Source organism: Cibotium barometz, chromosome 24, assembly GCF_041138505.1.
Source record: "Cibotium barometz isolate CiBa-2024 chromosome 24, ASM4113850v1, whole genome shotgun sequence".
Classification (NCBI taxonomy): domain Eukaryota; kingdom Viridiplantae; phylum Streptophyta; class Polypodiopsida; order Cyatheales; family Cibotiaceae; genus Cibotium; species Cibotium barometz.
The window spans coordinates 53,889,646-53,908,245 of record NC_141069.1 but is presented as its reverse complement, the minus strand read 5'-3'; positions in this window follow the sequence as shown (position 1 = coordinate 53,908,245).

Below are 18,600 nucleotides of genomic sequence, written 5' to 3'. Positions count from 1 at the left end.
TCTATCCCATGCATGGGATGCGGCATATAACAGAATCAAGTCTCTGTGTGTGTAAAGATGCCAATTTGTAAAGAAGTTCTCACAATGGGACATAGCAAGCATAATGGCTCTCTCTCTCTCTCTCTCTCTCTCTCTCTCTCTCTCTCTCTCTCTCTCTCTCTCTCTCTCTCTCTCTCTCTCTCTCTCTTTCTCTCTCTCTCTCTCTCTGTGGAAGAGAGGGGATCCCATTAGAGCATCAATGGGCACAAGATAGAAGGAAGCCTGCTTCTACACAGTCAAGGTTCTATGAAAGCTTGCATAAGCACTCTAGGAAAGTGTATTAGTGCCCAATAATTATCATATATATTATGTAAAGTTCTTTCACACCATAGATGAGAGAGATAACGTTTCAACCCCCTTAGGGTATTTGTGAGCTACAGACAAATACCACTCTTCTTGTCCTATTGGTAAAATGAAACCCATGCAAGTAATTTCAAAGAATTTAAATCACTACGTGTGAGCACCCACTTTTTCACCATAGACGGACTTAGGTTTTAAACCACAAAATAGAAACTTATCAAGTTGCAGTGTTGTCACCTCTCCTTTAACAACTCAGAGGAGATGTCACATCTCTAGTGATGTTGCTTCTCTGTCTCACATCTCTAGTGATGTTGCTTCTCTGTCTCATACCATGTCGAAATTCATGGATCTAATGCCAAGCTATGGTGGATCAAATCACTTACCTAACTTCATGATGGTAGTATTAAGATAATTAAACATTTAATTAAATGAAGCTAAGCAAGATGGTAATGCACCATAATATTCTCATAAAGACTCCCATTGATCAAGCTCTAAAATGAGCCAAGGATAACATGATTTTATAGCTCTCAAGAAGCCCTCATCCACAAGGTACATACACCCTAGTGCCATCCATGTGTCAATGAATTCTCACACTCCACGTACCTCCTTTTTTTCTTTCCATATGTTACCTTTTTGACCATTGACGTTACCTTTTACAAGTAATCAGATAAATCAATCTTTGTGTTAACACCCTTAGTGTTTCTTCCTTTCTAATGAGCATGCGCTCTCCCTTTCTTATGGGCATGCTCTCTCCCTTTCTCCACTCATATTGTACCCTCACACATTAATATTTTAACATTATTAACTATACACGTCCAAAAGAATTACATGGAGCTACAAAATCCAAACAACAACCAAGTACACTGTATTTCTTGCTTGCTAATGGGCATGCCCTCTTTCTTGCTCTACTTATATTGCACCCTCACACATTAATATTTTAATGTTATAAACTATGCAATTGCAAAAGAACTGCATGGAGCTACAAAATCCAAACAACAACCAAGTACACTGTTAGAATGGAAGTAGAAAAAGGGTTGTGAAAGCAAAATAAGAACGTAGTTTGATCCACCTAAAAATAAACAAGGTATTTCCACATCTTCCTCCTAAATCTTATTTATCTCTAAATACTATCGCAACACCACCATAATTCATTAATTTGACATGGGCAAGATATCAATTTCTAAGGAGAATAGTGGCCAAAAATAGATCAAGTAAAAGAGAAAATACGCAATATGATTTAGCCTTATCACATTGCCTAGAATATATGATAAACTTGCTACGACCACACTAAGGTTTATGAAAAGGGAAAGCACCAACTTGAGCCCAACCAAAATAAAGCACAAGGAGTGAGAGATTTAATAAGATATCAACATTAAATGGATAGATCCTAAATTTTCATGGCACAAATTGACGGACCCAAGTATTGGGTTGGTCTTTAGAAGTCACTCATATTGGGTTGGTCTTTAGAAGTCACTCATCTTATCTACTATCTAGTAGATAATCTAGTTATCTATTATCTAGTAGGTAAAGTGAGATGACCTAGCTTATGAATCCGTGGGATTCTTGTTTAGTAGTAGAAATTGCTAATGATGGATTAACAATACAATAATGTGAAAGATGATATGGAGAAGCTGACAAAACAATGGACCAAAACCAAGACTGGAGGCTATTCGAAGGAGGAGTTGTGAGATCCCTGCCCTCTCTGCGCATCGAACTCTGGGGTGCTGGTAGCGGAAGTAGCAACCTCTTGCACAGGGCAGAGCTTCCCACTCGGGGCCTCCCCCACGAATGTCCGAACAAGAGACTAATCCCTCGGTTCTTCCAAAACCAAACCCGGAAAAAACTTCCCTCGCCATAGGCAATTCCTCCAGGAAAAATCTTCTAACGTAGTCAAGGGCCTTAACTAACCTTTGTATTTTGACCGAACCTGCAGGTCACATGGCCGAATCAAAGGAGGAACTTGCACTTGATTCATAGAGACCAACGCTTTTTTCCCCATTACAAGAGGCACAGTCGTTCATTCTTTTCCATAGAACAAGGATTATCCTGTGACTTACAACTATCGTAACTTGAACAGAATTGAATTTTATTATAGGAATCCATCAGTCTAGCCTAACCCCATCCAATCCCATGGGTTATCCAACCGCCCAACTGTTGTATTGATAGGATCCATTATAAAAATTTGGTTATGTTTTGTCCCGAGTACCAGGGAAAAGAGTTCCCAGGCCCCCTAGCCAGCTCTCATGCAAAACTTAAATAGACACACCACTTACGCACCCAATATGAAATTGCCTTTTCTTAGACTCAACTATCTTCAAAACAGCATTGCAATAAAACCATAGTGTTTCCATGATAACCCTCAGTATTCCAGTTCGAAGTCCAATTTCCAATCATTCCTTCCTTGGCGTACCTATGGCATCATTGGCAACATGAACGCTCACCACCTGCTCACTCAAGGGCATTTTCAATAGCTCCTAGCCCATAGTACCCAGGAATATAATCAAGTATTCCATTCTTTCCTTCCTTAGCATACCTATGGCATCATTGGCAACCAAAACGCTTACCACCTGCTCACTCAGGGGCCTTTTCAATAGTTCCTAGCCCATAGTACCTAGGAATATAATCACACAAAATTCATATGGACTCTCCGTTGTTGAAGATCAACTAGATCAACCAACAAGATCCATGTAAAAGAGCCATGAACTCATCCGTTGAAGACCAGCAAGGCTAATCAACCAGATCCATGTCGGTGCTCACAAAACAACTCCAACTCATTTTCTTCCTCCACGCACACGTGGGTATCTTGGGCAACCCAGAGCCCGAGCACCGTAGGTTAGCACCCTGTAGGTTCCTTCGCAGGTGACCTAGCGCTTCACTCATAGGCCGCTTCCTTGGTTCCTCATCCACTGTATCGGGAAGCTCACCATTTTAACCGAACCGAGGCTGGTTAAGACCTCACTCGATATGCCATGCAAGACGTCCTTCTTTGACTCTCCGTCAACTGTTGCAACATTTCCACTTAAGTCCCCACGACCTCATTCCATAAGATAGTCAAAATGCTTCCCCCAGCATACTTGACGTAAAACAATCTTTAAAAAATAGGTTTCACATACAAAATACAGTTCCAAACATAATTCTCATCTTTCCTAATTCATGACACATCCTTTCACATCATTCCTCTTCATTTCTTACCATTCCACTTCATTTCTCATCATTCCACGTCGTTTCTTATTATCCCACATTTTTCTATATCATTTCACATCAATTCACATCCACTCACATCATCCTACATCATTTCACATCAATTCACATCCACTCACATCATCCCACATCAATTCACATCCACTCACATCATCCTACATCATTCCCTTATTCATTCACATCATCCCACATCAATTCACATCCATTCACATCATCCCCACATCATTCCCTCATTCATTCACATCCATTCACATCATCCCACATCATTCCACATTCATTCACATCATTCTCACTTTCGTTCACATCATCCCACATCATCGACACATCAATCCACATTCATTCACATCATCTCACACCATTCCCACATTCATGCACATCTTCTCACATCATTCACATCATCCCACATCATTTCCACATCATCCACACATCAATCCACATTCATTCACATCATCCCACAACATTGCCACATTTATTCACATCATCCCACATCAATTCACATCCATTCACATCATCCCACATCAATCCACATTCATTCACATCATCTCACATCATTCCCACATTCATTCATATCTTCTCACACCATTCCCACATTCATTCACATCATTTTCACATCATCCACATAGGCCTCCTAGCCGGCTCTCATGCAAAACTTAAATAGACACATCACGTACGTACCCAATATGAAATCACCTTTTCTTAGACTCAACTATCTTCAAAACAGCAATGCAATATGAAATTACCTTTTCTTAGACTCAACTATCTTCAAAATAGCATTGCAATATGAAATTGCCTTTTCTTAGACTCAACTATCTTCAAAATAGCATTGCAATAACACCACAGTGTTTCCATCATAACCCTTAGTATTCCAGTTCCAAGTCCAATTTCCAATCAGTCCTTCCTCGGCATACCTATGGCATCATTGGCAACTAGAACGCTCACCACCTGCTCACTCAGGGGCCTTTTCAATAGTTCCTAGCCCTTAGACCCAGAAATATAATCAAGTATTCCATTCTTTTCTTCCTTAGCGTACCTATGGCATCATTGGCAACTAGAACGCTCACCACCTGCTCACTTAGGGACCTTTTCAATAGTTCCTAGCCCATAGTACCTAGGAATATAATCACACAAAATCCATATGGGCTCTCTGTTGAAGATCAGCTAGATCAACCAACAAGATCCATGAACTCATCCATTGAAGACCAGCACGGCTAATCAACCAAATCCATGCCCGTGTTTAGAAAACAACTCTAACTCATTTTCTTCCTCCCCACGAATGCGTGGGTATCCTGGGCATCCTAGAGCCCGAGCACCGTATGGTCAGCACCCTCTAGGTTCCTTCACAAGTGACCTAGTGCTTCACTCATAGGCCGCTTCCTTGGTCCCTCATCCACCGTACTACCGGAAGCTCACCATTTTAACCGAACCGAGGCTAGTTAAGACCTCAGCCGATCTGCCACGCGAGACGTCCTTCTTTGACTCTCTGTCAGCTATAATTGCAACATTTCCACTTAGGTCCCCCCACGACCTCATTTCATAAGATAGTCAAAATGCTTCTCCCAGCATACTTGACATAAAACAATCTTTAACAAACAGGTTTCACATACAAAATACTGTTCCAAACATAATTCTCATCTTTCCTCATCATTACACATCATTCCTCTTCATTTCTTACCATTCCACTTCATTTCTCATCATTCCATATCATTCCACGTCGTATCTCATTATCCCACATTTTTCTATATCAATTCACCTCACATCATTTCACATCATTTCACATCAATTCACATACACTCACATCATCCCACATCAATTCACATCCACTCACATTATCCTACATCATTTCCACATTCATTCACATCATCCCACATCATTCCCTCATTCATTCACATCATCCACACATCGATTCACATCCATTCACATTATCCCACATCATTTCACATTTATTCACATCATCTCACATCATTCTCACATTCGTTCACATCATCCCACATCATCCACACATCAATCCACATTCATTCACATCATCCCATATCATTCTCACATTCATTCACATCATCTCACAGCATTCCCACATTTATTCACATTATCCCACATCAATTCACATCCATTCACATCATCCCACATCAATCCACATTCATTCACATCATCTCACATCATTCCCACATTAATTCAAATCTTCTCATATCATTCCTCATTCATTCACATCATCCCACATCATCCACACATGAATCCACATTCATTCACATCATCCCACATCATTCCCACATTCATTCACATCATCTCACAGTATTCCCACATTCATTCATATCATCCCACATCAATTCACATCCATTCACATCATCCCACATCATTCCCACATTGATTCACATCATCCACACATCAATTCATATCCATCCCACATCATTCCACATCCATTCACATCATTCCACATTTATTCACATCATCCACACATTAATCCACATGCATTTCTTAATTTCTCCAAAATAAAATATGCTCAATATTCTTCTTTTAGAATAAAAGACGAGTTCATGGGATTTACAAAATTAGTTACACCCATATTTCCTCTTTCAGCATAAATCATTTATGAACCCAACTAATTCATTTTTCTCTAAATGAATCATTTCTTAATCATTTCCATAATTCTCATAATTTGAATGAATCTAGAAATTTCGTGCATAACCTTCTTTATTTTTCTGACAAATGGATAATACTCAAAACTCCACTTTTAACATAAAATTTATTTTGCATAAATTCATTCTCTAATGATATAAATTTTTCCATAGCTTACCCATATTTTCTATGAAATAATAATGCTTGAAATTCCACTTTTAGCATAAAACTTATTGTGCATAAATTCATTTTCTAAGGCTATAAATTTTGCCATAGCTTTCCCACATTTTCTATAAATTGAGAAGGCTTAAAACTCCACTTTTAGTATAAAAATTAACTATGCATAAAATTTATTTTTTAAATGATAAAAATTCTACCATAGTTTCCCCGTATTTTCTATGAAATACGAATGCTCAAAAGTTCACTTTTAATATAAAAATTAGTCTATGCAAATCCTTCATTTTCTAATGATAAAATTTTGCCATAGTTTTCCCGCATTTTCTATGAAATGATAATACTCAAAGTTCCTCTTTTAGAATAAAATTATTTATGCATAAACCTTCATTTTCTAATTAGAAACTTTTGCCATAACTTCCCCACATTTTCTATGAATTGAGAATGGTGAAAATCACACTTTTAACCTAAGAATTAGTTTATGTATAAACCTAAGCTTAAACATAAACATTAATTCATCATATTCACAAAAAAACATGGTTTTTAAGAGGAAACCCATAAAATAAAATGCTTCCCAAGCATGAGGGAGGTTGGGAAGAAGAATAACATTAAATAGAGAGCATAAACAACATTGTTTAGGATTACCCTTGGTTTGCTTGATTCTTTACCTTGCAAAAATTGTGTAGCCTTCATGGAAGAGGCTTGGCCACCAACTGGGAAGGGTAATCTTCAAGAGAAGAAGAGGTTTAGTGAAGCCCCAAAGCTTCACAATGGAGGCCCAATGAAGAGGGATGATAGAAATACACTAAACTGAAAATGATACTAGCATAAATTTACTCCAATATGAAAATACAAAGGATTGGGGGTCTATTTATAGGAGAGGGAGGCCACCAACCAAGTCCAGCCAGAATCTAGAGCCTTCCAGCTTCACTTTGATCCATTTTGAACAAGTTTTAGTCTAGTTTTGCCCACTTTTTGATCTAGTTTGGAAGAGGTGAGAGGAGAGATGAAGTACCTAGCCACTTTATGATATTTTTGAATTAAAAATTACCTCCTTGATGTGATTTCTAGGCGCCTCCTTCATGAGCCCTTCTCCCCATTCTGAGGTGTCAAAAATTTCTTTTTTTACTAAAAAATATCATTTTTTACATAAAACCTAGTACTAGTCAACTCTTCATTTTTTACTAATAAACCTAGTACTAGTAAAAAAATATCATTTTTTAACTAATTAATAAACCCAGTACTAGTCAACTCTTCATCTTATGTGAGAATTTACTCATTTTTTGGGAGATTTTCTTTTATTCTTTGCCTTTTTCTCATCCCAACACTTGGATTAACCTTATTGGCTCTTCTTGACACTCTCTGGACCTTAATAAGAATTTTTCTGAAATTATATACAACTAGGCCAAGATGTCCAATTCACATATTCAATTAATTTCTAATGCACATTGGAAGACTTTTTTTAAGATTTTGTTTCAGGGGATCTCTTCCTATTGATTAGGAGAAAATTCTTATCCAAAAATATTTCAAAAATGTATTATCTCTCTCTAGAATATTTTCTCTCTCTAGATTAAAAAAACAAGGAAAAACAATGTTTTCTTGCATTATGAAATACAGCATGATTACAGAGACTGAAAGGAAGGTTCATACACCTTTACATCTCAAAAGCTAGAGGGCAGAATCTTACATCCTACCCCACTTAAAAAACGCGAGATGTCCTCATCTCGCAAACAGAGGATAATCTCGATAAAATCATTTTCTTACTCCCAGGGCCATACTTAATTCCAAAAATCAAATTCCTGACGGGGAACTAAAGATTTCAAACTTGATCATCAATCTATCCGTCCTCTTTTTTCCTTCACTATATCAGCTATTGTGGTGGCTCTCCCTATACGGCTATCTGGGATGGGACTTTTTTCTCTTCTTAGTCAAGTCCATTTTCCCAACTTAACAAGACGCTCAAGGAATCTTAGGTGAAAAGACCACTTTATTTATAATTCAAATCCAACTTTAGATCCAATTGATTCCGGGGTTCCTTAAAGTTTGGTCAATCCTCTCATAATCCTGGGATAAAGATCCCTTCTACAAGAAGAAACATATAGAACTCATCATCAAAAAATAGTTCATTCATATCCTCAACACAAAAATGGTCCATTAGACCAGTAATTTCATCTAAACATTCCCCAAGGGAATTTCAGTTATACAGGTTCTTAATTTGTCATTCCACAATTGGGTCCACTGGGCCAAAGGTCAACAGCAAACAATCTGTCAGCACGATCCACTAATCTCATAGTGATCTGCTGAAAGTCTTGATCGTCTTCCAAGTTACTAACATCATTACTGGAATTCTCTCCATTCATCAACATCATGGCTTAATTCAACTTATCTTCTTTCAACTAGAATTTAGAATCATGATCTTTCAATCAGAATCCAAATCAATTCACCAATTCTCAACCAGAATTCTAAAATCATATCAACCAGCATTCGAAAAATTCATCATCTAGGATAGCATTTTTGCTCATAACTTCAAGGTCTTAGGTTCACTCGTATATATTATCAGTAAAGAGCTGTAGCATACCCGCAGTATATACGGGTAGTCAAGGCCCTTGGTGTTATAAGGCAAATGCCATCATATCTAGGCCTCAAGCAAGTCATGGATTCCACACAATTGCGGTACTTCCATCTAAAAACCCAATTTTCAACTTATGAATTTCCATTCTGAATATCAATTTGTTACGAGTTTCAACACTCAATTACAGTCTTTCACTGGTAATTCATAACTTTTTGCCATTTCTTGCTTCTTGGTTGATCAATTTGAACCAATTCGCTCTAGTACCAATTTGATCAATTTGAACCAATTCGCTCTGATACCAGCTATAAGATCCCTGCCCTCTCAGCGCATCAAACTCCGGGGTGCTAGCAACGGAAGTAGCAACCTCTTGCGCAGGGCAAAGCTTCCCACTTCGGGCCTCGCCAATGAATGTCCGGACAAGAGACTAATCCCTCGGTTCTTCCAAAACCAAACCCAGAAAAAGCTTCGCTCGCCCAGAAAGCATAGGCGATTCCTCCAGGAAAAATCTTCTAACGTAGTCAAGGGCCTTAACTAACCTTTGTATTTCGACCGAACCCACAGGTCACATGGCCGAATCAAAGGAGGAACTTGCACTTGGTTCATAGAGACCAACGTTGGTTCATAGAGACCAACATTTTTTTCCCCATCGAAAGAGGCATAACCGTTCATTCTTTTCCATTAAACAAGGATTATCATGTGACTTACTTCAACTATCATAACTTAAACATAATTGAATTTTATTATAGGAATCCATCAGTCCAACCTAACTCCATCCAATTCCATGGGTTATCCAACCGCCCAACCACTATATTGATAGGATTGTAAAAATTTGGTTATGTTTTGTCCCGGGTACCAGGGAAAAGAGTTCCCAGGCCCCCTAGCCGGCTCTCATGCAAAACTTAAATAGACACACCACTTACGCACCCAATATGAAATTGCCTTTTCTTAGACTCAACTATCTTCAAAACATCATTGCAATAAAACCACAGTGTTTCCATCATAACCCTGAGTATTCCAGTTCCAAGTCCAATTTCCAATCATTCCTTCCTCGGCGTACCCATGGCATCATTGGCAACCAGAACGCTCACCACCTGCTCAAGGCCTCTTCAATAGTTCCTAGCCCATAGTACCCAGGAATATAATCAAGTATTCCATTCTTTCCTTCCTCAACATACATATGGCATCATTGGCAACCAGAACGCTCATCACCTGCTTACTCAGGGGCCTTTTCAATAGTTTCTAGCTCATAGTACCTAGGAATATAATCACACAAAATCCATATGGACTCTCTGTTGAAGATCAGCTAGATCAACCAACAAGATCCATGCAAAAGAGCCATGAACTCATCCGTTGAAGACCAGCAAGGCCAATCAACCAGATCCATGCTCGTGCTCAGAAAACAACTCCAACTCATTTTCTTCCTCGACGCATGTGTGGGTATTCTGGGCAACCCAGATCCCGAGCACCATATGGTTAGCACCCTCTAGGTTCCTTCGCAGGTGACCTAGCGCTTCCCTCATAGGCCGCTTCCTTGGTCCCTCATCCACCGTACCACAAGCTCACCATTTTAACTAAATCGAGGCTGTTCAAGACCTCGGCCGGTCTGCCACGCGAGACGTCCTTCTTTGACTCTCCGTCAGCTGTTGTAACATTTCCACTTAGGTCCCCCCACGACCTCATTCCATAAGATAATCAAAATGCTTCCCCCAACATACTTGACGTAAAAAATTCTTTAAAAAACAGGTTTCACATACAAAATACTGTTCCAAACATAATTCTCATCTTTCCTCATCATTACACATCCTTTCACATCATTCCTCTTCATTTCTTACCATTCCACTTCATTTCTCATCATTCCATATCATTCCATGTTGTTTCTCATTATCCCACATTTTTGTATTTCAATTCACCTCACATCATTTCCAATCAATTCACATCCACTCACATCATCCCACATCAATTCACATCCACTCACATCATCCTACATCATTCCCACATTCATTCACATCATCCCACATCAATTCACATCCATTCACATCATCCCACATCAATTCACATCCATTCACATCATTCCCTCATTCACTCACATCATCCACACATCAATTCACATCCATTCACATCATCCCACATCATTCCACATTCATTCACATCATCTCATATAATTCTCACATTCGTTCACATCATCCCACATCATTTCCACATCATCCACACATCAATCCACATTCATTCGCATCATCTCACATCATTCCCACATTCATGCATATCTTCTCACATCATTCCCACATTCATTCACATTACCACATCATCCACACATCAATCCACATTCATTCACATCATTGCACATCAATCCCACATTCATTCACATCATCTCATATCATTCCCACATTCATTCACACCATCCCACATCAATTCACATCCATTCACATCATCCCACATCAATCCACATTCATTCACATCATCTCACATCGTTCCCACATTCATTCACATCTTCTCACATCGTTCCCACATTCATTCACACATCAATCCCACATTCATTCACATCATCTCATATCATTCCCACATTCATTCACATCATCCCACATCAATTCACATCCATTCACATCATCCCACATCAATCCACATTCATTCACATCATCTCACATCGTTCCCACATTCATTCACATCTTCTCACATCGTTCCCACATTCATCCACACATCAATCCACATTCATTCACATCATCCCACATCATTCCCACATTCATTCACATAATCTCACAGCATTCCCACATTCATTCACATCATCCCACATCAATTCACATCCATTCACATCATCCCACATCATTCCCATCATTCCCACATCCATTCACATCATCCCACATCATTCCCACATTGATTCACATCAATTCATATCCATTCACATCATCCCACATCGTTCCACATTCATTCACATCATCCACACATTAATCCACATTCATTTCTTAATTTTTCCAAAATAATATATGCTCAATATTCTTCTTTTAGAATAAAAGACGAGTTCATGGGATTTACAAAATCAATTACACCCATATTTCCTCTTTCAGCATAAATCATTTATGAACCCAACTAATTCATTTTTCTCTAAATGAATCATTTCTTAATCATTTCCATAATTCTCATAATTTGAATGAATCTAGAAATTTTTTGCATAACCTTCTTTATTTTTCTGACAAATGGATAATGCTCAAAACTCCACTTTTAACATAAAATTTATTTTGCATAAATTCATTCTCTAATGATATAAATTTTTCCATAGCTTCTCCATATTTTCTATGAAATAATAATGCTTAAAATTCCACTTTTAGCATAAAACTTATTATGCATAAATTCATTTTCTAAGGCTATAAATTTTGCCATAGCTTCCCCACATTTTCTATAAATTGAGAATGCTTAAAACTCCACTTTTAGTATAAAAATTAATTATGCATAAAATTTATTTTTTAAATGATAAAAATTCTACCATAGTTTCCCCGCATTTTCTATGAAATACGAATGCTCAAAGTTCACTTTTAATATAAAAATTAGTCTATGCAAATCCTTCATTTTCTAAGGCTATAAATTTTTCCATAGCTTCCCCACATTTTCTATAAATTGAGAATGCTTAAAACTCCACTTTTAGTATAAAAATTAATTATGCATAAAATTTATTTTTTAAATGATAAAAATTTTACCATAGTTTCTCGCATTTTCTATGAAATACGAATGCTCAAAAGTTCACTTTTAATATAAAAATTAGTCTATGCAAATCCTTCATTTTCTAATGATAAAATTTTGCCATAGTTTCCCCGCATTGAAATGATAATACTCAAAGTTCCTCTTTTAGAATAAAATTATTTATGCATAAACCTTTATTTTCTAATTAGAAACTTTTGCCATAACTTCCCCACATTTTCTATGAATTGAGAATGGTTAAAATCACACTTTTAACCTAAGAACTATTTTATGTATAAACCTAAGCTTAAACATAAACATTAATTCATCATAATCACAAAAAACATGGTTTTTAAGAGGAAACCCATAAAATAAAATGCTTCCCAAGCATGAGGGAGGTTGGGAAGAAGAATAACATTAAAAAGAGAGCATAAACAACATTGTTTAGGATTACCCTTGGTTTGCTTGATTCTTTACCTTGCAAAAATTGTGTAGCCTTCATGGAAGAGGCTTGGCCACCAACTGGGAAGGGTAATCTTCAAGAGAAGAAGAGGTTTAGTGAAGCCCCAAAGCTTCACAATGGAGGCCCAATGAAGAGGGATGATAGAAATACACTAAACTGAAAATTATACTAGCATAAAGTTACTCCAATATGAAAATACAAAGGATTGGGGGTCTATTTATAGGAGAGGGAGGCCACCAACCAAGTCCAACCAGAATCTAGAGGCTTCCAGCTTCACTTTGATCCATTTTGGACAAGTTTTAGTCTAGTTTTATGATATTTTTGAATTAAAAATTACCTCCTTGATGTGATTTCTAGGCGCCTCCTTCATGAGCATTTCTCCCCATTCTAAGGTGTCAAAATTTTCTTTTTTTTACTAAAAAATATCATTTTTTTACTAATAAACCCAGTACTAGTAGTCAACTCTTTATCTTATGTGAGAATTTAATCATTCTGGGGGATTTTCTTTTATTCTTTTCCTGGATTAACCTTATTGGCTCTTCTTGACACTCTTTAGACCTTAATAAGATTTTTTCTGAAATTATATACCCCTAGGCCAAGATGTCCAATTCACATATTCAATTAATTTCTAAATGCAAATTGGAAGACTCTTTTTAAGATTCTGTTTCAGGGGATCTCTTCCTATTGACTGGGAGAAAATTCTTATCCAAAAATATTTCAAAAATGTATTACCTCTCTCTAGAATATTTTCTCTCTCTAGACCAAAAATAAGAAAAAATAATGTTTTCTTGCATTCTGAAATAGGGGATGATAACAGAGACTGAAGGGAAGGTTCATACACCTTTACATCTTAAAAGCTAGAGGGAGGAATCTTAGAGTAGTCCTCCCAGACAAGCAGGAAAAGGAACATGAGTTGGAAACTTATATTGTAGAATAAAACAAGGAAGATATTCAAAGTGTTAAGAAACACCATAAACCATAGCAATAAAGCAAGGGAGAGAACTGTGGTAAGAAGTATGACAAGGGAGAGTAGAGCATATCAAAGCCAATTCCCACCAAGTCCATATGTGTATCCTTTGTTGCCCTAACAGGCGTTTGAACAGCAGCTCTAGATAAGGAAATAAAATAGAAATTGAATTTAGAGAAAGCAAAAGTGGAAGAGAAAACATAACAAGGAATCACTATGTTAGAGCAGAGTAGTTAGCGGGAAGCACCCAGCAACACACATGAAACAATAGATTTGATGGTGATATGATGCTTAGAAAAAGAGGCACAAAGCCAACTATAGGCATGGAGTGGAGGAAATAAGCCAGAAAGACAAGGACAAATGCCACTACCATAGGTCAAGAACCCCATCCCAAACCGCCTAGCCACAGATTAAGTATGTCTAAACACTTATGGCCATGTATATAAAGGCAATTTCTCTCATAATGCAAGGGCAATCCCCCTTTGTGCCGATTTAGTGTGTGCTTATCTCCTTGCTCTCTTGGTTGTGTCTATGGTGTGTAAGAGAGTTGAGAGGAGAGAGTGCTCTATTCTTGGTGCATGTTCCTCTTATGCGTGTGCCTAAGAGTGTAGTAAGAGTAGAGAGGAGAGTGAGTCCTTGTGAGGAGAAAGGAAACCTATTGGTGATAGCTTGAGGGAGGAAATGAAGAAGTGGGGTTAGCAAACACTAGTGCATCTTGGAGTCTTCAAGAGATATGAGCTCAGAGTCGACAAGTTCCCGCAACACATTAAGGTAAGCATTCTCCATTACACACAAGGAGGGGTAGTGTATCCATTAACATTTTTGACGCCATTGCCGAGGGAGCAATGGGTCTCTTTCTACTCTCTTTTTACTCACGTCATCTTCTTCTTAGAGTCACTTCTCCCCTAGATATGGCTTCTTGAAGCTGTGTGGCTAGTTGTGAAAAACATGTGGATAAGATTGTGAGAAAGGATAAGAAAAGAGAAAAGGAATGGTTGTTTTTTGTTGTTTTTGCATTTTGAATTATTGTTTGTATTAATAGAGTTAAAAAATATTTAAAAACAAGTCATTTGTATCTGCATTTGCATGGTGGGAGCTCATTAAGCAATAAACACTCTTTTTTGTATTTTTCTTAATCATGAAATTTTTTTAAAAAAAAAAGGAGCCATTGGCTCTTTTGCTAATTATCACATTAATATTCACGTTACAAAGGACCAAACTGGAAATTTTAGACTAGAAAATTTGAGATTTGTACCCCCAACCATTGATTTTTCATCAAAACTTGCTACAAAATCACATCGACATCATTCTACAGACTACAAAATCATGCCCGTGATTATCTAACATTCTAGCCATCACCATTGACCCTAAGACTTCCCATTAATTGTGTACATTAGTTCTAACAACCAATCAAATTTGATCTTATCTTATGTTATCAAACCATGATCACGGTTCTTCACAACTACGAAATCACACATGATTGATTGGCTAATGTCACAGTGACACATCAACAATCACAATGTGATCTTATGTTATCGAACCATGATCATGGTTTACAACTGTAACTAGAATCACACATGATTGATTGTTGCTATCACGGTTCTTCACAACTACGAAATCACACATGATTGATTGGCTAATGTCACAGTGACACATCAACAATCACAATGTGATCTTATGTTATCGAACCATGATCATGGTTTACAACTGTAACTGGAATCACACATGATTGATTGTTGCTGTCATCAATCGCAGTGACACATCATCAATCATGATGATCCAACTTGGCAATTTGATTGGAATTCCAACTGAAACAATTACTAAGAACCTCAAGGAACTTAGATGTACCACCACTGAACTTGTTAGGGTAAAAATCATCACCATGATTTTGCAAAGGAATCAAGGTCGTGATTCTTAACCTGCAAAAGCACATCAACTACTATCATAAAATTGAGTACTCACGGGTATACCTAAGGACACCCTGACACTAGGGGTAGCTTCAAATAGCTGAAAGTGTAAGGAAATATTTTCGTGATTCCTAACGTGATCACGCCTGTGATTCTGTAGAAATCTAGTAATTGCAAATCTGAGTGATTTGAACTATGTGAAAATTGAATTTTTGCTAGTTAAAACCTTTTCATGCACTTAAGGTCGAGAAGGCTTGTTGGTGATGACATCGTCCCTAATGATAGTGCATCAAACCAATTGGAATCCTCCTACCAAAGAAGCCTAGGGTCAGCTCTTGAATATCAAGGAATTGAGATTCAAATGGACATTGGGATTAATAGAGGTGTTGAAGTGAGGAGCATGGATTAACTTTCAATGTGTATTAATTTGAAATTTTCCATGTTAGTGAAGTGCTTTCATCTCAAGCCTTCATCTTAATCCATTGCTCTTGTTAGGGCCTAGCATAGAGAATGTGGGTTTCATTTAGCTATAGAAGAAGTTACATTTTGGGTAGAAAGTGAAATGGTAGGATAGTTAGCAACTAGATTAGGAGGAAAAGAAAATATTAAGATAGTTAGCAACTAGATTAGGAGGAAAAGAAAATATTAGGATAGTTAGCAACTAGATTAGGAGGAAAAGAAAATATTAAGATAGTTAGCAACTAGATTAGGAGGAAAAGAAAATATTAAGATAGTTAGCAACTAGATTAGGAGGAAAAGAAAATATTAAGATAGTGTTAATCTTCATTAATTTTACATAATCCTTGTGCTCAAGTTATTTGATTAGGTAGGGTGATTATACAGGGATTAAACTCTTTCTCTCTCCTCTTTTACCCTCTCTCCTCTCCTCCTTCTCCCTTCTCCATTCTCTCTCATCGTCGTGTTCACATTGAAATAACCTATAGCTAATGTCCGCACAATTGGCCAGCTAGACACGGCGATTATTGTCCACACACACACTGCTAGACTGGTGTCCACACGCTATCGCTATCCACCAGATCTTGATGATCTTGCATTCTCAACACTCCACCTCAAGCTCACCATTCATGTACTCCACGCCTGTCTCTGAAGTAGTCAAACTTCTCTTTACCAAGTGGTTTGGTAAAGATATATGTAACCTACTCTTTAATCTTCACATATGTTAACTCTATCTGTCCATCCAACACTGTTTCCCTAATGAAATGATAGTAGATCTCTATGTGTTTGGTCCTCGCATGATAGACCGGATTTCTTGCCAATTGTATGCTGCTCATGTTGCCACAATGTATGATAACTTTCCCATCATAGTGTTGTTCCAAATCTTCAAGTAGTTTTTTCAGCCATACCACTTCACATGCAACCATATCTGCTCCTCTATTATCTACTTATGTACTAGATAAAACAACTATGAGTTACTTTTTCTACTCCAACTCACCACTACACTTCCCAATGTGAAAGCATAACTACTAGTAGTTCTATTGTTCATTAGAATTACCTGCCCAATCAGCATCTGTATATCCATGAACATCCATAGCTTTTCCATACTCATAAAAGAGTCCATAATGTGTTGTAGCTTTTCCATACTCATAAAAGAGTCCATAATGTGTTGTAGCTTTCACATATCTCAACATTCTTCGCACTGCATCCCAATGTGGTTTCCTTGGGTTTGCATAAACTGACTCACACAAGCCCCCAACCGCATAGCATAAATCCGGTCTAGTGATAGTCATGTATATCAAACTACCAACCATATTTCTATACATTGTCACATCCTCAATATCTTCACCACAATTAACCCTTAACTTCACCACATTCATCCCTTAACTCGATTAAGCCAAAGCTTGCAACCACAAGATGATAAAAGATGTAGGCCTCACAATCAACCTTGTACAACAAGAATCGAATGTATCTCGTGTGCCTACAAACTTACTAAAGTTATGTGTATAAAATTGAACCCCATTTCCATCCATGGAATCCTTGTTATGAGAGAGTTCTCTTTGGCATAGAGCATCCCAACAAATAGTAGTCTACGTGCTCCTCATTGCCATTGGGGAAAATGACAGCAAAGACATCATCCATGGTGAATAAGTCTGTAAGCTCGTCATAGTCCAAACATGGCATCACCATCATGTGGCATAGGTATAACATGCATTGGATGCTCATGTGTTATCACTCTCTAGATCCAAGGATTTGCCCATCATGCGAACATGACATGCTCACCCTAGTCACCCTCCATGCAAGCATGCAAACTGTCGTGTGAAGGTAGTTGGCTTCTCCAAATAGGGTGGAAGCCATATTAGGGAGTTTGGGAAAATTCCATTACTTTGGAAATTTGGATTTCAATATACTTTTTAGTGTAGCTTCAACATACCAAATCCAAAGTTATCGGAGAATGTGGATTTAAAACCTACTCTTCAAGAGCTATCCAATGATATTTAGATAAAGTAGTTTTAACAAAAGCTTAGAAAGGTTCACCTGTGCCCCCAGTTTTTTAATCTTTCAAAATGGAAATTGGGATTTCTCCCAAACTCCCTAATTTGGTCTTCTAAGTGTCTAGAACTGTCTGATAGTTTAATGCCATTGAGCGATCTCGACAATGCTGCTATCCACACACCAAAAAGTCTCCTGACCATCCTGCATTATGTGAGGGATAAGAAGAGGCTGTGCTACCACTCGAGTGTCA